The sequence below is a fragment of the Muntiacus reevesi genome, chromosome 15 (genome assembly GCF_963930625.1).
Source record: "Muntiacus reevesi chromosome 15, mMunRee1.1, whole genome shotgun sequence".
NCBI classification, from domain to species: Eukaryota; Metazoa; Chordata; class Mammalia; order Artiodactyla; family Cervidae; genus Muntiacus; species Muntiacus reevesi.
Window position 1 is genome coordinate 29,422,113 of NC_089263.1, and position 23,093 is coordinate 29,445,205.

Below are 23,093 nucleotides of genomic sequence, written 5' to 3' on the forward strand. Positions count from 1 at the left end.
GCAATTGTCCACACTTAAGGTTCATCTGAAATTTATTTTGTTATCTCTGGTGTAGATGTGATTCTAAGTGTATTTTTCCTTGACAATGCTAAATAGCTATTCCAACCCCATTTATTAAATAATCATTCTCTTCCCTGCTGTTTAACAGTGCCTCCTTTAATATATGTCAGGTTTGTGTAAGTGACAACAGTTCTTTACTCTTCAGTGATCTACACATCTAATCTTGCGCTTCCACCTTACTGCTTCAATACTGTTACTTTATGTTTTAGTATCTGGTAGTTCTACTCCTTATATTATTACTTTGCTTTTCTAGAGATTTTGTGATATTTTCATTTGCCAGCCAACTATTTTAAGCCCACTTACTTTTAGCTCTTTAAAACTATGTGACAGAAATCCATAATCTTTGGTAATATCAACCAGTTGCTTTCTCCCTGTTAATATGTTCAAAGATTATAAAACATAAAAATTGATATGAATTAGTGAGTTTAGCACCAGATCAATTTAATTATTTAATATTTGCAGTTAAAATAAATAATAGTATTTTAATATATACTAATGTTTATTTATAAAGCAACCCACAAAGTTACACATTAAACTATACTTAGCAAAAATTTGTGTAAAAAAGTATGTATGTGTATAAATTCTTCAAGGTAGCATTACCAAAACCAGAAATATTTGTTCTATTAAATTAATTCTCCTCCCCACCTCTTTCCAGTTTAGGAAGTATTTATAAATCCTACCTTCTTTTCTCCCATCCTAGACTAACAAGGATGTTAGAAAGTTACATGTGAACTAATTACTAACAAAGCTTGGCAACTAATGTGATAGGCTAATAAAGCAGTATACAAATAAATAAGAGAAAAGAATATCAAGCTACAGCACAGGTATCAATTTTACTTAAATGAGCATATGAAAGATGTTTTATAAACCTCAAGTCCTACTGATGGTGAGAAAGTGGTGTTAGAGCTTCCACTAGAGGGGGTGTCAGTTTGACCAACACAGCAGTTCCCATTCTTTCAAAACTACTGTAAAGATGGAGTTGAGGAGACACAGAAAGGAAGAGAAAGGAGAGAATATGAGTGGCAAACTGAAATGGAAGTAAAATACTTTAGAAAGCACAGTTACCTAAAGTCTGAATAAAAAATACTTATTTCCCCTATAGAATAAGTCACCTGCTTCCTGAGAAATCTGTATGGAGTTCAAGAAGCAACAGTTAGAACTGGACATGGAACAACAGAATGGTTCCAAATGGGAAAAGGAGTGCATCAAGGCTGTATACTGTCACCCTGCTTATTTAACTTATATGCAGAGTACATCTTGTGAAATGCCAGGCTGGATGAAGCACAAGCTAGAATCAAGATTGCTGGGAGAAATATCAATTACCTCAGATACACAGATGATATCACCCTTATGGCAGAAAGTGAAGAAGAACTAAAGAGCCACTTGATGAAAGTGAAAGAGGAGAGTGAAAAAGTTGGTTTAAAACTCAACATTCAGAAAACAAAGATCATGACATCTGGTCCCATAACTCCATGGCAAATAGATGGAGAAACAATGGAAATAGCGAGAGACTTTATTTTCTTAGGCTCAAAAATCACTGCAGCCATGAAATTAAAGATGTTTACTCCTTGGAAGGAAAGTTTTCACCAACCTAGACAGCATATTAAAAAGCAGAGACATTACTTTGCCAACAAAGGTCCGTCTAGTCAAGGCTATGGTTTTTCTAGTAGTCATGTATAGATGTGAGAGTTGGAATATAAAGAAAGCTGAGCACCGAAGAATTGATGCTTTTGAACTATGGTGTTGGAGAAGACTCTTGAGAGTCCCTTGGACTGCAAGGAGATCCAACCATTCCATCCTGAAGGAGATCAGTCCCGGGTGTTCATTGGAAGGACTGATGTTGAAGCTGAAACTCCAATACTTTGGCCACCTGATGCAAAGAGCTGACTCATTTGAAAAGACTCTGGGAAAGATTGAGGGCAGGTGGAGAAGGGGATGACAGAGGATGAGATGGTTGGATGGCATCACTGACTCAATGTACATGAGTTTGGGTGGACTCTGAGAGTTGGTAATGGACATGGAGGCCTGGCGTGCTCCAATCCATAGGGTCGCAGAGTCGGACATGACGGAGTGACTCAACTGAACTGAACTGAATTCTTCTTTATGAGGAAGATTCTTTTTTAAAAAACTATAAACTCATTACTCAAATTTCTTAAGGCTATTTCAAGTTTAGATAAGATAGAACTTCAAGCAAGATGACAAACTAGCTGATGTAACTAACTATATGATAGTTACATCATATGAGTTGGATGGAGTCAAGAGAATGGTATAAATATAAACTGAGTGGTCAGATGAGGTTGTGGGCCGACAGACAAAAAAAAGGCATATAAAGGAAACCACTCAACACTAGAGTGCTGTCCATTGTCTTACAGCATGGCCAAACAAACACATGCTCTTGTGAGAAAATCAAAAGCTGATGGTATCTTTCAATAAAGCAAAGTCAAGAAAAAATACATCTTTTTGTTGTTTAACTAGTCAGATCAGAATTTAGAGAAAAAACAAAGAGAAATTTAAATATTATGTTGTCATCCAAGAAGTAAAAATGACTAACCTAAAAATTAACTTAAAATTTTCAGATATATTTACAAAAAGTAAATACAGCCTACCAATGAGTATGTACAAGGATCCCACTTTTTTAAAAATTTATTTTAGTTGTAGGCTAATGAATTTACAATATTGTAGTGGTTTCGTCATACATTGATATGAATCAGCCATGGGTTTACATGTGTTCCCCATCCTGAACCCCCCTCCCACCTCCCTCCCCATCCCATCCCTCTGGGTCATCCCAATGCACCAGCCCTGAGCACCCTGTCTCATGCATTGAACCTGGACTGGTGATCTGTTTCATATATGATAATATACATGTTTCAATGCTATTCTCTCAGATCACCCCACCCTCACCTTCTCCCACAGAGTCCAAAAGACTGTTCTAAACATCTGTGTCTCTTTTGCTGTCTTGCATGTAGGGTTATCATTACCATCTTTCTAAATTCCATATATATGCGTTAGTATACTGTATTGGTGTTTTTCTTTCTGGCTTACTTCACTCTGTGTAATAGGCTCCAGTTTCATCCACCTCATTATAACTGATTAAAATGTATTTTTTTAATGGCTGAGTAATAGTCCATGGTGTATATGTACCACTGCTTTCTTATCCATTCGTCTGCTGATAGACATCTAGGTTGCTTCCATGTCCTGGCTATTATAAACAGTGCTGTGATGAACATTGGGATACATGTATCTCCTTCACTTCTGGTTTCCTTGGTGTGTATGCTCAACAGTGGGATTGCTGGGTCATATGGCAGTTCTATTTCCAGTTTTTTAAGGAATCTCCACACTGTTCTCCATAGTGGCTGTACTAGTTTGCATTCCCACCAACAGTGTAAGAGGGTTCCCTTTTCTCCACACCCTCTCCAGCATTTATTGTTTGTAGATTTTTGGACAGTAGCCATTCTGACTGACATGAGATGGTTCCTCATTGTGGTTTTGATTTGCATTTCTCTGATAATGAGTGATGTTGAGCATCTTTTCATGTGTTTGTTAGCCATCTGTATGTCTTCTTTGGAGAAATGTCTTTTTAGTTCCCTGGCCCATTTTTTGATTGGGTCATTTATTTTTCTGGAATTGAACTTCAGGAGTTGCTTGTATATTTTTGGGAGTAATTCTTTGTCAATTGCTTCGTTTGCTATTATTTTCTCCCATTCTGAAGGCTGTCTTTTCACTTTGCTTATAGTTTCCTTTGTTGTGCAAAAGCTTTTGTTTAATTAGGTCCCATTTGTTTATTTTTGCTTTTATTTCTATTACTCTAGGAGGTGGGTCATAGAGGATCCTGCTGTGGTTTATGTTAGAGAGTGTTTTGCCTATGTTTTCCTCTAGGAGTTTTATAATTTCTGGTCTTACATTTAGATCTTTAATCCATTTTGAGTTTATTTTTGTGTATGGTGTTAGAAAGTGTTCTAGTTTCATTCTTTTACAAGTGGTTGACAGTTTTCCCAGCACCACTTGTTAAAGAGATTGTCTTTTCTCCATTGTATATTCTTGCCTCCTTTGTCAAAGATAAGGTGTCCATAGGTGCGTGGATTTATCTCTGGGCTTTATATTTTGTTCCATTGATCTATATTTCTGTCTTTGTGCCAGTATCATACTGTCTTGATGACTGTAGCTTTGTAGTAGAGCTTGAAGTCAGGCAGGTTGATTCCTCCTGTTCCATTTTTCTTTCTCAAGGTTGCTTTGGCTATTCGAGGTTTTTTGTATTTCCATACAAATTGTGAAATTATTTGTTCTAGTTCTGTGAAAAATACCATTTGGTAGCTTGATAGGGATTGCATTGAATCTATAGATTGCTTTGGGTAGTATACTCATTTTCACTATATTGATTCTTCCAATCCCTGAACATGGTATATTTCTCCATCTATTTGTGTCCTCTTTGATTTCTTTCATCAGTGTTTTATAGTTTTCTATATATAGGTCTTTTGTTTCTTTAGGTAGATATATTCCTAAGTATTTTATTCTTTTTGTTGCAATGCTGAATGGAATTGTTTCCTTAATTTCTCTTTCTGTTTTCTCATTGTTAGTGTATAGGAATGCAAGGGATTTCTGTGTGTTAATTTTGTATCCTGCAACTTTACTATATTCATTGATTAGCTCTTGTAATTTTCTGGTAGAGTCTTTAGGGTTTTCTATGTAGAGGATCAAGTCATCTGCAAACAGTGAGAGTTTTTCTTCTTCTTTTCCAATCTGGATTCCTTTTATTTCTTTTTTCTGCTCTGATTGCTGTGGTCAAAACTTCCAAAACTATGTTGAATAGTAGTGGTGAGAGTGGGCAACCTTGACTTGTTCCTGACTTTAGTGGAAATGCTTTCAATTTTTCACCATTGAGGATAATATTTGCTTGGGTTTGCCATATATAGCTTTTATTATGTTGAGGTATGTTCCTTCTATTCCTGCTTTATGGAGAGCTTTTATCATAAATGGATGTTGAATTTTGTCCAAGGCTTTTTCTGCATCTATTGAGATAATCATATGGTTTTTATCTTTCAATTTATTAATGTGGTGTATTACATTGATTGATTTGCGGATATCAAAGAATCCTTGCATTCCTGGGATAAAGCCCACTTGGTCATGATGTATGATCTATTTAACATGTTGTTGGATTCTGTTTGCTAGAATTTTGTTAAGGATTTTTGCATCTATGTTCATCAGTGATATTGGCCTGTAGTTTTCTTTTTTTGTGGCATCTTTGTCTGGTTTTGGTATTAGGGTGATGGTGGCCTCATAGAATGAGTTTGAAAGTTTACCTTCTGCAATTTTCTGGAAGAGTTTGAGTAAGATAGGTGTTAGCTCTTCTCTAAATTTTTGGTAGAATTCAGCTGTGAAGCCATCTGGTCCTGGGTTTTTGTTTGCTGGAAGATTTCTGATTATAGAAATTTCTGATTATTTTCGATTTTCATGCTTGTGATGGGTCTGTTAAGATCTTCTGTTTCTTCCTGGTTTAGTTTTGGAAAGTTATACTTTTCTAAGAATTTGTCCATTTCTTTCAAGTTGTCCATTTTATTGGCATATAGTTGCTGATAGTAGTCTCTTACGATCCTTTGTATTTCTGTGTGGTCTGTTGTGATTTCTCCACTTTCATTTCTAATTTTGTTGATTTGATTCTTCTCCCTTTGTTTCTTGATGAGTCTGGCTAATGGTTTGTCAATTTTATTTATCTTCTCAAAGAACCAGCTTTTAACTTTGCTGATTTTTGCTATGGTCTCTTGTTTCTTTTGCATTTATTTCTGCCCTAATTTTTAAGATTTCTTTCTTTCTACTCACCCTGGGGTTCTTCATTTCTTCTTTTTCTAGTTGCTTTAGGTGTAGAATTAGGTTATATATTTGACTTTTTTCTTGCTTCTTGAGATAAGCCTGTATTGCAATAAACCTTTCCCTAGCACTGCTTTTACAGAGTCCCATAGGTTTTGGGTTGTTGTGCTTTCAATCGTTTCTATGCATATTTTGATTTCTTTTTTGATTTCTTCTATGATTTGTTGATTATTCAGAAGGGTGTTGTTTAGCCTCCATATCTTGGAATTTTTAATAGTTTTTTTCCCATAATTGAGATCTAATCTTACTGCATTGTGATCAGAAAAGATGACTGGAATGACTTCAATTTTTTTGAATTTACCAAGGCTAGATTTATGGCCCAGGATGTGAGGATCCCACTTTTAGAGCTCGAGCTCATTTATGAAAATGTTATGACTCAGTTATGACACAGATATCAAGTTTCAGGCAAAGTCAGCTCCTTTAAGGATAAATAAATAAGGGTGAATTAGGGCTTCCCTGATGGCTCAGCTGATAAAGAATCTGCCTACAATGCCAGAGACCTGGGTTTGATCCCTGGGTTGGGAAGATGCACTGGAGAAGGGAAAGGCTACCCACTCCAGTATTTTGACCTGGAGAATTCCATGGACAGAGGAGCCTGGTGGGCTACAATGGAGTCACAAAGAGTCATACCTGAATGAGCGACTGTCAAAAAAAAAAAAAGGTGGGGGAAGTGAATTAAGATTTACACAGATAATGAAATAATGGTACCGGCTGAAGCAAAATAGAAAGGTGAGGCATTTGTACCAACATTTCATGTAGAACTAAGTAGCCTTCAGTCTTTATGTAACTTCCTTGTTAATTTATTTTTGGACATCATTTCTGCACAGACTGCCAAGTAGCAAACAGTTGTGCCATCTACCAAGGTAAATACCAAGTACTAGGATTATGCACATTTTCCTGGAACTGAAAGATGAATGCTGGAACAGGTACTAATGCTTAACCATGTGAGAAATTTCAAAATTCAGAATCCAAGACATATGTGTTAGTTTTCTGGCTGAACACCACCAACAATCTCTCCTTAAACCCAGAAGCTATATTAGTACATTGGACATAAAATAAAATAAATTCATTAGATTCCACAGCATTCAAGGTAAGTTGTTAGAACCAAGTTTTTAATCATGTAAATAAAATGTGCCATATAGCTCTAAGAAAGAGTATTGGACTGTGAGCTAGAAAAAACTGATCTCTTGATCCACTCTTATGACTTGATTGTGTGACCTTCAGCAAGTCACTCAAACACTCTAAGACTGTAAAATCAAAATAACACCTGCTGTAGCTATTTCATAGGCCTATTGTCAGAATCAAGTAAGTAATGTCTAAAAGTGCTTTGAATATGGAAGCACGCTATACAAGTGAAACTGAAATTAGTTATTTTACAAAGGTCATATTTACATCTCATGTATGACTACATGGAATAAAATACTTAAGAAAAGTTATAGCCAGAAAAAATTAAATAATTTTCAGAAATAATAAACAACTTTAGAAGAGTTCACTAACCAAGTAGAGACTCAGTGTCAATGCCACTTGACTTGGGCTAATCTATCTTAGAAAGAAAAAGTATAATATTGGCATATGCTAAAATTGACTTCCAAGTTTGATTCCTACTTTATAGCAATCAAAGTTCAATCTGAAACCCATGAAAAATAGCAAAAGCAAATCCAAAATAAAATAAAACTATTAGAGTGTTCAAAAAAAATGAACTAATAAGCACATGAGCTTAAATCCCTTTAGAGATCCAGAGCCAGATAACCATACAAAAACATGCCAACGTCCTATGGAACTCCTACTATATTTTTATAGGTCAAGAATTTAGGGAAGACTGATTCTTTTATTAGCTGGTGCCATAAATGTAATTTCACTAAGCATTAACAGATTCTTAATATTAAGTAAGAGACATTTAGCTAATATTCAACTTTGCAAAAGTTTTGTTTAATTCTTATATGATATTAGCACCCTTAAAAACCAATAAATATTGTACTTCGAAAGTGTAAAGTATAATCTAAGTCCAATAAAAAAGCAAAATCTATTAGGTTCTTCCAAGGAGGACTATTAACCAGATAATTCATGTGCTGAAATGGACTACAGATTATATCTGTATATAAATGGACAAAATGTTCTCCACAGAGAATAATTAATATTTGTCATATATGGTACTATTATTGTGAAAAATTATGATTTTTTTTGCTTTAGTAAAACACTGAAAATTTTAATCATTTTACTTACTGAAACAAACTAAAGCACCATGAATGAAGGAAACATGTAAACAAATGATGAGAGTAAGCAAGAGTAGTTTAAAACAGGGCCTTCACTACTGAACCCATGCACTGGCTAGTCTTTTCCAATAAAGACTTTTGGGGAGAGACAGCCAAAGAATGCTGCTTGGTTCACCAGAATACTTAGGCGAAATTCTGTGATTAAAAATTTTTTCCCAAATATTGCCTTTCTCTGTGTGATAAAAATTATTATCTCAATTCTTTGCTCACCCTATTCTGCTTTCCTCAAAAAAAATAAAAAATCAGGAAGGAAATCTAAAAATGTTCTTGAAAGACAAGGTATATATATTTTAAAAATGATCAGGGAAGAAAAGTAAAACTATAAGCAGGAAATATATATTTTTTGTAGTCTATATTGTTACAAACCTTGGTATAAATATATATATATTTGTATATACAAAGATTTATTTATATATAAAGTTGGTATAGGTCAGTTCTTCCTTTCTTTTAAGTAATAATTTCAGTAAATATAAAAATATATTTAAAACTCATACAAAAACAAATTATATTAATGGACCTCCCACCTGTAGACATTTTTCACATGTTTTGGTAAAACTGAAAGTTCAGAGACAACTGGAAAGACTCATCCTCTTAAATCACCACTCAGTTAAACCACAGTTCTAAATGGACAGTATTCATGCTGGCATCTTACCTTCCCAGGCTTCAGGTCTCAACAACCTTCTAATGCAGAGAAAATCTCATGCCCCAACTTGGAATAAGACAAAGAGAAGCCAGCATCAGCTCACTTCCTGACAAAAGAAGTTAAGTATTAGAGCTGAACAAAAGTCATAGTTTCCAATTTCATGGTATTCCTATGTTGTAAATGAAATCTTATTGATGAGAAATTGGGATATTTTTCAGTGGCCTGTCAAAGGAAGAAGTGGATGAAAAAGACACTATCTAAAAGGATAACCAAAATTCAGAAGCAAATACACAATCAGATATAATTTCATAATGCAACAAATAAGAAGAAAATGAAGGTGTTTTAAAGGAGGATATTCGTTGTCTTTTATTGGCACTCTGCTTCCTAGAACACCTGAGTCAGTTCTGAAGAATAGTTTCTACTCTTGGACAAGTGACACAAAGGAATAAGACAAAGGCTGGTGGAAGACATGGAGACCTAAGACAGCAGGTAAGTTTGCACTGCTTCAAAACCATATTCTGCCATGTTTGACAAGCAGCTGATCTGGAAAAACGTGAGGTTTCAAGAAGTTTTTTTTTTCATTAAGTTTTTGTTCTAAGCAGGGTGAGGTCAAGAAAGATATATCAGTTGTTCCTGCTGAGAATACTAATGAAAAATAAGGTTACTAAAATGAAAAGTGTCAACAAAATGCATAGCTAAATAAAGCAGTTGTTTCAAGTTTTGCAATTGTTCTGTCATCAGCTTCAAGGCTGTGATTTCCTTTCTGTAAAGGTGTTCTAGGTGTTCTAAAGATCAATCTAAATCCTGATGTTTAATAAAGCATGTGGTACACTGCCAAAAGTCAAAGTAAAGAGGACTCTGTTCGATTAATATCACAGTAGCATTTTGAACTTTCTTTCTTTGAAGTATAACCCTCTATTAAATTTACAGATGAAAAACCAGAAGTCTTACCTAAAAAGAGTGCCAAGAACTTGTCTATCATAACTACTGACCTTAAGAAAACTAAAATTTTATGTGATTAATAAAACAACTCGTAAAACCAGAAAATTCCTTTTGGAAATTGAGTTTAGCAAAACGTACACTGAGGCCTGGCAAAACTGTGGACAGATACAAATGCTACATACAGTTAAAAGAGGTAACGTGTCCAATGCAGAAGTACAATAAATGTTGAATTCCTTACATTTTTTCAATTCTTATTCTCAACGTCAATTATTTTACTTTCATAAAACAAGAATTTCATATAGCAAGACTTTCATGTATTGCATTTGTAGTCCTAAATTGCCTCTCTTAAATAGAATTCAGTCTTTATCATCTTGACAAACGATGATTTTTACCTGTCCAACACTGGAACTGCTGTAGATAGTGGACAAAGCTTGGCTTCAGAGACTTCCTCAACAATTCAGTGTTTAAGACATCATGTTTCCAATGCAGGGGGTGTGGGTTCAAACCCTTGTTGGGGAACTCATATCCTATATAGTCAAAAATTTAAAAAAAAAGAAAGAAAAAGCTTGGCTTTAGCCAGGCAGCGGGGTCTCAGGTTCTTTGGTCTGAGCCTGTGACTCTGTGGGCAGATAATTCTTAGGAATGCCCTTCTGGGAGAATTCTGGCCATCAGGCTCAGGGAGCCAGAGCTTACTGAGTCACTCTGGGAAACTACACCAACAGGTACCTTTTGCCTGATATTTAAAACTCCACCTCCACACTGTGCAATGGTTGGTTCCAAAGTGATCACAAGAAACCCGGAGGAAAGTGAAGCCGCAAGGAGACGCCTCATCCAATGAGTGATGCAAACACAGGTGAAGACAAATCTTCTCCCCCTATCTTTGCTCCACGAACCTAGAAAGTTCTAGTTGGAAGGCTGAAAGGTTAGGGGCTGGCTAACCTTGTGCCTAAGTTGGCCAAGAAGACAAGGGCAGTAAAGGACTTCACCTGGGTTGTTCTCAGTGAAAGACTTTGAAATAGACAAGAAAGGTTGTTAGGCGTCCTAACAACCCTCTGGGTTGTCTGATACTATGGGCTCCTGTGTTTTTCATTGTCTTTGAGCTATTTTGCAACTCTGTAAATTTAGAAAATCTATTATAATGTAAATTAATTTTGTCCAGTATAATACAAGAGATTTCCCTGTGGATACTGATTAGTATTTATAAATTCACTTCACCATTATAGACTGATCACCTATACTTACATGTGTGTTGGTTTTTCTTTGTTTGTTTTTGGCCCCACCGTGAGGGCCCTCAGCAGTGAAAACCTGAAGACCTAACCACTGGAAGGCCAGGAAATTCCCCCCATGCATGTGTTGTTTGCACTTGTCTTTGAGTCAGTTGTAACATTTTATTGGTTCCCTTGTTAATGAATGAGTCAAATATGTCTTTGACACATGTTCATATTATATTTGTATGAAAATCATGATTTTCTCTTTAAATTCTTTTTTTTTTTTTTTTTTTTTTTACCAGTTTGAAGGTTGCCCACTGAGATGGATTCATCTGACAAAGCTAGTAAATGGAGCTGCCAGTGAAGGACACCTCCTGAGAAGCTTAAGCCCCGGCACGTTTTTCTGGCTCCCAGAGGTGAATCTCAAGCAGCAATAGAATTTAAAATTTGCTAGCTCTCTGTTTCTCTAGCTTTCTTCCCTATCCACTAATTCCATGTTTTAGTTTTTGTTGTCATTGGTTTTCTTACTACTGACAAGTTATTTTCCCATTAGTAAGAGCAATGATAAGGAGTCTGGTTTTATAGTTTAACAATCTGATGATCTCTGTAAATGGATGATAGAGATCTGTTTATTTAGATAACAGAGAAACTGGTTTATTAGACTCTTATTAAAAATTTCTCTATTTTACCTCAAATAAATAAAAAATTACATACCCACTGGGGAGGAGAATATCTCTTTGACATTTGGACAGTGAGATTTTAAGTTTCTGTGTTTACTTGATCTGTGCCAAAGCTATAACCCCTCTCCGTGTCTATGTGTCAAACTCGGAAAGGCCTTTACCTTTCACTCTATGTGAAATTTCTTCCTTTCTCCAGAGGATATGAAAAAATGATAGTACAAGGTTTCTTAAATTAAAGAAGTTCTGATCTGATTGACTTAACAGAGATAAATAAGCTCTTATATAAATTCAACATTCCTAAAATTCTCAGAATAGGAAATTGAACTTCTAATGCTTCATTTTTTTAAATTTTATTGAAATATAGTTGATTTACAATGTTGTACTAATTTCTGCTATACAGCAAAGTGACTCAGTTATATATGTTCTTTTTCATACTCTCCATCATGGTTTATCACAGGTTATTGAATATAATTCTCTATGCTCTACAGTAGGACTTTGTTTTCTGAACTTCTAATGCTTTTAAATGTACTAAACTTAAATAAAATTCTTCTAGCTAAAACTATGAAATATTCTAAGAATCCAAGTTCACATTAATAAAACTAAATCTTTGGTAAACAATACTAGCTTAATAAAACATCTATATCTTTGAATTATCAGTTTTAAGTATTACAGAAGCATACATTTTATTCCACTTGGGTTGTTTTTCCTAAAATTGTACAGGTTTACTAATTAAGTTAAGCTAATATTACTCCTACAAATTATTAAAAACTATCAAAAATGAATACTGTATTCAGTTAAATTCAATTCTGACAAACATTTATTTCAACCATAATTATGTTTTTTATAGTATTTGTTTTTAGTAGATAATTTCCAAGGTAATGTAAAAGCTTAAACTTATATTAAATTGAGTCAATGGATATTATTAGACATAGATAAATTTTAAGTAAGATAGAATGTGTGTGTTAGTTCTCAGTCATGTCTGACTCTTTGTGCCCCTGCGGACTGTAACCCGTCAGGCTCCTCTGTCCATGGGATTCTCCAGGCAAGAATACTGGAGTGGGTTGCCATTTCCTTTTCCAGGGGATCTTCCCGACCCAGGGATGGAACATGGGTCTCCTGCATTGCAGGAGTCACTGCACTGAGTCACCAGGGAAGCCCAAGACAAAATACTGAAATATTAATCACTAAGTATAATTTTAAATTTATATAATTTTGTTTAAGGTTACAGCTTTGGTCATGTTAATGAACATACTCATTTCTTCCACATTAGAAAGTCATGTAAGAAATGTGTGTGGTAGTGGAAAGTTGTAACATGTGAATTCATGACTCTGCACACCTCCTAAACTGCTTGTGGATGCCATACAGTTCTAAATTATCCACTACCCTAGTTTTCTCTGTAAAGTACAAGTTAGTTACAGTTACTTGGTTGAAAATTATAATTGATATGAGTTATGAGGCTATACTTGGAACAACTGTGACAGAGAAATACAACTCTGTGTGTACTTTTGTTTCCCAAGGGTAGATGTGTCTGGAAGCAGCAGTTTGCAGTAGTTCTCAAGATTTTCAGTCTCCAATCCAAAGGACTCTAGGACTTAGGACTCCAGAGAGCTTTTGTTTATATGGGTGCAGAACTATTGGCATTGACTATATTAGGAAGTAAAATATAAATTTACAAAATACTTATTAATTGGTTCATTTGAAAATAATAATAATAATGAACATAAAGTGCGTTAAAAATTACATCTCAGTATTATAAAAATGGCTTGAATAGGTAGAACTCCTAAAAGAGAACTAGATCAGTTTGTCCTAGAATATGAGAAAGTATAATGAAGAACAGAGCTTAGAAAATACATTTTGTCCTTCTGACTAAAGAGGTAATTGTATATTACTTCTCAGGCACCTGTCTTAACCAAGTGCCCAGATCTCCTCTGATAACTTTTTTGATTTTGCCTTCCCAAAATTGGAACCTAAATATTGGAAAAACAAAAGATCATGATATCCATTATATCCAAAACTATATTTGAGATTTCCCAGAGGACCCGAGAAAATCACAATTTTTCTTTGTCTTCTATCTTTTAAAAACAGAGATGATAGAAATAATTATTACAGTAAAATAATGAACAAAAATCTATGAAATTTCCTGGAGATCTGTCAATGCCTTTGCTGCACATACTGTTTTCTTTTTTTTTCCTTTTGACTGTACCATGCAGCATAAAGGATCTTAGTTCTCAAACCCATGCTTCCTTCAGTGGAAGCACAGAGTCCTAACCACTGGACCGCCAGGAAGTTCCCAGTTCATACAGAGCAAATGCCAATCAAACTCTTATGAAATAGTTATACACTATACTGCAACAGAAAATTTTACCCTAATTCACCCTGATATTATTAACTAGATAAATCAATTACCCATAGTCATTAAGTAATTGTCATCTATATAGTTTTGCTTTAATGTGATGCTTGGCAGAAAGCACTGCTACAGAACTGTACTTCTGTGTTTTTTTTTTTTCTATCTACCACCCTATTTTTAACAACTAAGTATGTAAAAGTAAAGAAAAATGTAATTTCTTTCAGAAACACACAACATGCCAAGGGTTAATTTCTGCCACTTGTACACAGTAATACAACAGGAAAATGATTTAAAAAATAATACAAAAAGGAATGCCAAGCAATAAAGCAACTGTAATTTCCTTTATCTTACAAAGAACTAAATGATAAATTAGTAAAATCCATTTGGATTAGGTCTAACAAATTTAGTGGCAGCTTTGATGAGCTATGGGTAAAAGTCTTCCTAATAGCTAGGCAATTAGTACCATGAGATTCAGCTTCTTCTTTCAATTCTCTGTCTGCAGTAGAAGTTAAAATGCCAATATCTTTGAGAAAAGTAATAAGTTAAGCTACACTATCATTTAAATCTCTATGTGTAGGGGAATTTTCGGAAAGAAATTTTAAAATAGAACAGTGGAAAGAATGCATAGTATAAAGAAAATAATCACGGCACAAAAAGAGGTAAAAAGATAAAATTTTGCTACTTCAGACTTGGCCCCTGATAACCACCACCTTTTTCTTCGACAGAAATTAGAATATGTATTCCTAAGAGAAGTCTTGGGTATACAAAGGTAAGAAGGTGTATATAATAGTAGGAAGGGTTAGTGGCCTGAAAGAAGTTACTCAAACTTGGGGCCTCACACGCATCTAAAAAGGGACTTTGGAAAGATACAATGAGATCATGCATGTATTTTAAAGCATTTGGCATATCAAGGCACTCAATAATGTTTGTTTTTGTTGTTCAGTTGCTAAGTCATATCTGACTCTTTGCAACCACATGGACTGCAACACACCAGGCTTCCCCGTCATTCACTATTTCTGGAAGTTTGCTCAAACTTGGGTCCATTGTGTCAATGATGCCATCCAACCATCAAGGATGAGATCCTCTTCTCCTCCTGCCCTCAGTCTTTCCCAGCATCAGTCTTTTTCAATGAGTTGCAATCCAATGATCCAACAAACACCTGTATACAAGCTGTGACTTGACTGCTTATTATTTTCCTACCAGCCCAGGCTGGATGCATGAGACAAGTGCTCGGGCCTGGTGCACTGGGAAGACCCAGAGGAATCAGGTAGAGAGGGAGGTGGGAGGGGGGATCGGGATGGGGAATACATGTAAATCCATGGCTGATTCATGTCAATGTATGACAAAAACCACTACAATATTGTAAAGTAATTAGCCTCCAACTAATAAAAATAAATGAAAAAATTAAAAAAAATAAAGAATGGTGTTATCAGAGAAAGTCTGAGAAGGAAATGAATAAATGGAAAACACTAAATGCACTAAATGAAAGCCTGGTATGTGGATTTCTGGAATTTATTTGTAAAACTGGAACAAATTATATAGAGAATCTGAATAACTACAAAATATACTATATACATATGAATCTATGAAGATGTATAATAATTACTCAATTTTCTGAAATTTCTTCAAGAAGTCTGAGATACATTTTCTCTAAAAGTGAGTAAAAAGCTGAATAATATGACTGAAAATCTAAACCTTGAGCTATATATTCTTCCTATTGTATTAACATTCTTAGTTGAAGTTCAAAAACAATAGTATCCTTTTATTTCAGGCTAAATTACAGTAAATTCTTATAATGACAATGTAAGTCCACAATAGAAATGCTGACACCTGAATAATAGTGGAACAGCTCAGCATAGCTATAGTTAGGCACTAACAGCATTAGCCTAAGCTTATATCAGCAAAACTCTTTATATTATTCTTTTCTTATCTCCAAACTGAATGAATTTTGACACACACACACACACCCCATTTTCTATGTAGTTGGGCTAACTTTCTCTATGCATATAAAATACAATTATATGTACCCACAGACATATCTTACTTCTGTATTTCCAAGTAATTTATTATGTGGGAAATACAATTTTCTGTTTTAATTAAGTTTATCTGAATATGTAGGTTTATAGTGAGAACATACAAATAATTTTATCTCGGGGCCATTTTATAAGTATTATTTGTCAAGATCAATATAGTTGAAATTTAAATCTGGTTTAAAAGGTTACACTGTATTGAAGAGGTAATATTGCCTGTTCAAATCATGATTATATAGAATCAGATTTGTAAAATAACCAAAAAAAAGTGAACAATAATGATCATAGTTCACCCAACTATGATACATTTCACTTCTGGGTATTATATTAATAGCTTAGATAAGAAATCAATAAAGCTGAATATAAGTACATTTTGGGCTTCCCAGGTGGCTCAGTGGTAAAGAATTGCCTGCCAGTGCAGGAGATGCAGGTTCAATTCCTGGGTCGGGAAGATCACCTGGAGGAGGAAATGGCAAACCATGCCAGTATTCTTACCAGGATAATCCCATGGACAGAGGAGCCTGGAGGGCTGCAGTCCATGGGGGTTGCAAAGAGTTGGACACAACTGAGTATGCACACAAATGCATTTTAATATTTAGACTCTTGCAGACTTCCTGTGATCCAGCAGTTAAGACTTTACAGTCCAGCAGTTAAAACTCTGCATGCTCACTGTAGAGGGTATGGGTTCAATCCCTGGTCAGGGAACTAAGATCCTGCATGCCACGCAGCATGGCCAAAAAAAAAAATTTTTTTTTAGACTTTTGCATGTCAAAGTAAATTTACTAAATTATTCTTTCTTCCTTTCTTCTTATTTTTCCTGTCTCCTCTATATGCTCATTCTCAATAATTTTAACTATCTCCTATTAAACAGTTAAAGAATTTTAACTATTTCCTAACAAATAAAACAACAAAGAGCTCAGTTGAAATAAACTGCATATGATAATTTAGGCATCTTTCTTAGCATTAATAGTAGTTTATAAGTCTTACATCTACTATGTTTCAGACTTTCAGAATTATTTCATTGATAGGTCAGTTAGTTTACAATTTTTCCTAAAAAATATTTGTGAGTACAAGTATCTAAAATATGATGTTCTATCGACTATTTCTACTATTTTTCACCTGATAATCTTATAACCTATTCAAAATACATCTATGAGAAGGAACTTTCCTTCAAAAGAGTCAGAATTGGACAATATGAACCAACTGTTCAGGAGTAAAACAAATTAGTTTCAGAACAATGGTAAACTAAAGAGAATGCATCCCAAGGATTTTTTACCCAGCACATAAGAAACTGTCAGCTTTCCCAAATGACCTAGACTCCAGAGAAGAGTAAGAGGGAAAGCAGAGATCAGTGAAAGGAACAGTGGAGGTGTACTGAAAAATGTCAGGTAGACTCAAAATAAATAAAATAGTTTTCTCTGGTGACTTTTTCTTTTAAACTGACGTTAATTCGTATAATCAAATACAGCAAATCAATAGAAAGTATGAGGAAGAGTGTACCCAGCATGAAAATCTAGGGTATTTCCAAACACAATGGCAGCGTTTCAAGGTTGTCTCTGGCATCATTTCACCTTGTTCTTCAGCTTTGTTGCCACACAGCACCCACTCCCAAAGTCTCGAGTCTTAAAAGGTAGTTACGACATCCTAGTGCTGTGATATCCAGAAAAGATCCCATGTTCCAGACCACTCTCTGCCACCTCCACCTGTCAGAGACATTTTGCTCAGTTCTGATAAATTGATTCCAAATACTAAGTAATACTAATGACCAAAGTGTAATCCTTGGAGGCTCATTTGCATATAACAGAGAGCCTCACAATACACAGAAAATAATCAAGTTATACTAGTCAAGACCTTTATACACTTAGCTAGACTTGGGTACTAATAACTGGCGACATTTATTCCCACTAAAGACAAGTTGACCAATTAATCATCTAAAGAATTTAGATACTCTCAAGGAAAATTTTCTGGATAAGTAAGACTCCTCTCAGTTTATGTCATTGTTAGAAAACAAGGACTATTTCATTTTCTAGTTTGAGAAATATACATCCTTTGATCCTTACCAATGTTATACATGTTATGCTTCATTATTTAATTATGTGTAATTTGGATATGACTTAGCAACTGAACAATTTAGACAATAATGCTTCTTTTCCCTAATAAGACCACAAAACAGGCAGAAACACCTAAATATCCCCTGTCCTCCATTATCCTTTTATCCTTTCTCTCCTCCAATTACAAGAAACCTTAGTCAGGCACATGGCTCCATGAAATAAACACTGCGCTTCCAAATTCCACATTCACTGAGGAGAAGCCACTGGACTAGGTCCCAACTAAGAGAGTGTAGGAAAGTGATAGGTGCGACTTCCAACTTCAAGAAAACATCCTTAAAAGGAGTAGAAGTGTCTCCTTTTCTTCCTTCCTACTTTTTGAAAATATGTGATCTACAGATTATAAAATATCTGTGAGAAATGTCAAAAGAAGCTGCGATTGGGCAGATACCACAAAATAAGAGCCTGGGGGACTAAGAAGGAAGCAGATCTCTTTGTGCACCATATGCTTCCTGGAAGATGAAAGGCTCATTCTGACTTGTTTGCAGTGGCCTGTGAAGGAACCAGGAATACAGGAAGGAACATAGGAGACACAGCAGCAGAAATGTGCAAGTGTGCCAGAGCATGGAGGAAATACTGAATCTGGGAGCCTGACTTCTGGAAGGCATCTAGCAAACAAACTTCAGCTGATCATGACATGATTACAGAAGCAATGGCAAAAGGGCAAGCAAGGAGCACTGAATATACTCAACTATAGAACACAGACTAAAACAGATGAGGAAAATGATGACAAAACACAGGGAAAATGTCTTAACTCTGATAAAGTAGACATTGTACCATTTACAAAAATTGGGAAGAGAGTAACACAGATAGGAGTGGAGTGAGGACTGCAATGTAAAGCATACATTGGCTGGCAGTCATAGCAGGTATTTAACAATAAAATATCAAATAGTAGAGGAATATATGCACATAGAGATTTTTTTAACTGTGAAAACAGTTCAGTTCCATTCAGTTCAGTTGCTCAGTCATGTCTGACTCTTTGCAACCCCATGAATCGCAGCATGCCAGGTCTCCCTGTCCATCATCAACTCCCAGAGTTTACCCAAACTCATGTCCGTTGAGTCGGTGATGCCATCCAGCCATCTCATCCTCAGTCGTCCCCTTCTCCTCCTGCCCCCAATCTTTCCCAACATCAGGGTCTTTTCAAAGGAGTCAGCTCTTCACATCAGGTGTCCAAAGTATTGGGGTTTCAGCTTCAACATCAGTCCTTCCAATGAACACCCAGGACTGACCTCGTCTAGGATGAACTGGTTTGATCTCCTTGCAGTCCAAGTGACTCTCAAGAGTCTTCTCCAACACCAAAAGCATCAATTCTTCAATGCTCAGCTTTCTTTATATTCCAACTCTCACATCCATACATGACTAATGGAAAAATCATAGCTTTATCAAGATGGACCTTTGTCGGCAAAGTAATGTCTTTCCTTTTTAATACGCTGCCTAGGTTGGTCACAGTTTTTCTTTCAAGGAGCAAGCATCTTTTAATTTCATGGCTGCAGTCACTATCTGCAGTGATTTTGGAGCCCAGAGAAATAAATTCTCTCACTGTTTCCACTGTTTCCCCATCTATTTGCCGTGAAGTGATGGGACTGGATGCCATGATCTTATTTTTCTGAATATTGAGTTTTAAGCCAACTTTTTCACTGTCCTCTTTCACTTTCATCAAGAGGCTCTTTAGTTCTTCTTCACTTTCTGCCATAAGGGTGGTGTCATCTGCATATCTGAAGTTATTGATATTTCTCCTGGCAATCTTGATTTCAGCTTGTGCTTCATCCAGCCCGGCATTTCTCATGATGTACTCTGCATATAAGTTAAATAAGCAGGGTCACAATATACAGCCATGATGTACTACTTTCCCAATTTGGAACTAGTCTGTTGTTCCATGTCCAGTTTTAGCTGTTGCTTCTTGACTGCATACAGGTTTCTCAGGAGGCAGGTAAGGTGGTCTGCTATTCCCATCTCTTTAAGAATTTTCCAGTTTGTTGTGATCCGCACGGTCAAAGGCTTCGGTGTAGTCAATAAAGCAGAAGTAGATGTTTTTCTGGAATTCCCTTGCTTTTTGTATGCTCCAACGGATGTTGGCAATTTGATCTCTGGTTCCTCTGCCTTTTCTAAATCTAGCTTGAACATCTGGAATTTCACAGTTCACATACTGTTGAAGCCTGGCTTGGAGAATTTTGAGCATTACTTTGCTAGCGTGTGAGATGAGTGCAATTGTGTGGTCGTTTGAACATTCTTTGGCATTGCTCAGATTCATATCCATCCAAAGGACTCTCAAGAGTCACCTCCTGCACCACAATTTGAAAGCATCAATTCTTTGGCACTCAGCATTCTTTATGGTCCAACACCCATACATGACTGCTGGAAAAAACATAGCTTTGACTATACGGACCTCAGTCAACAAAATGATGCCTCTACTTTTGTCTAGGATTGTCATAGCTTTTCTTGCAAGGAGCAAGCATCTTTTAATTTCACAGCTGCAGTCACCATTCGCAATGATTTTGGAGCCCAAGAAAACGAAATTTGTCATTGTTTCCACTTTTTCCCAACCTATTAGACATGAAGTGATTGGACCAGATGACATGATCTTAGGTTTTTGAATGTTGAGTTTTAAGCCAGGTTTTCACTCTCTTCTTTTACCCTCATCAAGAGGCTCTTTGATTTCTCTTCACTTTCTGCCACTACAGTGGTATCATCTGCATATATAATATTGTTTATCTTCCATTAGTTTTCCCATATATTTACTTTTCAATAGTTTGCCATCCTTAAAGTCTAAAATCTCTCCTTGTCTTGTCACTTCTCTACAAATTTATTGTTTTTTCTTCAGATGTTATAGAAACCCCAAGTTTAAACCAACCCTTTGAGTTACTCACCACCAAATGGTCTCATGTATTTATTCAGAAAACATGCATTTGAAACTTCTGTTTTTCTCTTTTTAATTTTTGTCAGTCTAATTTGCAAGGCCCCAACCAATAAACCTAAGATGGGTAGAGGAAAGATTTTTCTCCTCCCTTACTAGGACATGTATGTTACAGTAACAGCACTCAGTGTAAAGAAAATCAACTGGAGTCTGACCCTGAGATGACCTAGACACTCAAATAAGCAGACAAGAATTTTAAATCCCAAGGTTTAATGCTCAAGGACATAAAAGAAAATATAATCAATGAAGAAATAAGATAGCTCAGCAGAAAAATAGGAAATACGAAAAAAATAATTAACATGGAAATTTTAGAACTCATAAAATAATATATGAAATAAAAAATTGATTAGATTACCTTAACAGCAGATTGTAAATAATAGGAGGGTCAGTGAACTTAAACACAGATCATTACAAACTATCTGTTTAAAATACAGAAAGATTTTTTTAAAAAAAAGAAAGAAAAATCCAATGATTTATGGAACAGTATTAAAAGGTCAACATACTTGTAATTGGAAACCCAAAAGGAGAAAAATTAGAGAATGGGGCAGGAAAGAATATTTAAAGAAATGATGCCCTCAAATTTCCCAACTTTAGTGAAAGATAAATTTGCATATTGAAACTGCATACACCAAGAAAACTTAGGCACATCACAGTTAAATGACTGGAGGGAAAAAACAGAAAATTTTGAAAGTAATCAGAGAGAACAACGCAGTACATATGGGAATATAGTAATATGAATGATAGCTGACTTTGTATCGGAACTCATAGAGACCAGAAGACAGTAGAAGGAAATATTTAAAGTGTGAAAAAAAACTGAACCCAGAGCTCTGTATTTTGCAGAAATACCCTTTAAATATGAAGAAAATAACAGCAGCACTGCTCATAATAGCCCAAAAGTGGGAAAAATCTCAAAGGTTCATTAACCAGGAAGTGGAGAAATAAAATGTATATCTACACAATACAACCTCATTTGGTGATAAAAATAAAGTACTGAGACATGCTATAAAATAGATAACTCTACAACATAAAATAACTTAGGCTAAGTCAAAGAAGTCATTCACAAAATAACCCTTATTGTCTCATTCCATTTGTATTAAATATCCAAAATAGGATAATGATACTGAAAGTAGACTAATTATGTAATGGAGAATAGGGATTAATTACAAATGTTTGTGGTGTACTTCTAAGTGTGAAAGTGAACGTGTTAGTCACTCAGTTTGTGTCCGACTCTTTGGACCCCATGGACTGTAGCCCGCCAGGCTCCTCTGTCCATGGAATTCTCCAGGCAAGAATACTGGAGTGGGTTGCCATTCCCTTCTCCAGGGGATCTTCCTGACACAAGGATCGAACCCTGGCCTCCCGCATTGCAGGCAGGTTCACAGATTCTTTACCATCTGAGCCACCAGGGAAGCTTTTAGGAGAGGATGAAAATGTCCTAAAATTAGATTACAGTGATAGTTGATTGCATAACACTGTGAACATATGAAAAAACATTGAACTATCTATTTAAATGGGCAAATTATATGATATGCTAATTATATCTCAATGAAGCTATTAAGAAAAAGACTGAAGGCAATATAAAGACATTTTTAGATACAAGAATAAAAAAGATAACTTATGGTCAGCAGCCTGTTTTGTAAGAAAAATAAAAAGGAAGGTCTCCAGACTCAGGGGAAATAACTAGATGGAGACAAATCTATAGAAAGGAATGATAAGCACTGGAAACACTTAAAAAACAGTGTCACTTAAATCTCCATTTAGAAAAATACACATGACTATTTAAACCAAAAACAAAAATACTGTATTGTGGAGCTTACAGACTTATGTAGATGCATTTGTTAGGATAATGACGGCATGAAGAATAGGGAAACAAGTGGAACAATATGGTTGGCAAGATTTCAGCATCTTATATGAAGTGAAAATTAGTCATGGTTATATTAACTGTGAAGTTAAACCTGTATATATCCTTGGAGCAAAAACTACAAATATAATACAGAGGTAGTTAAAAGGCTTATAAATTAAA

General features: G+C 35.4%; 1 protein-coding gene across 1 annotated transcript in view; it reads right to left on the reverse strand.

The window, feature by feature from the left end:
* Positions 1-23,093, reverse strand: part of NRG4 (neuregulin 4) — a 103,252-nt gene that overhangs the window by 25,086 nt on the left and 55,073 nt on the right. The window lies entirely within an intron of this gene.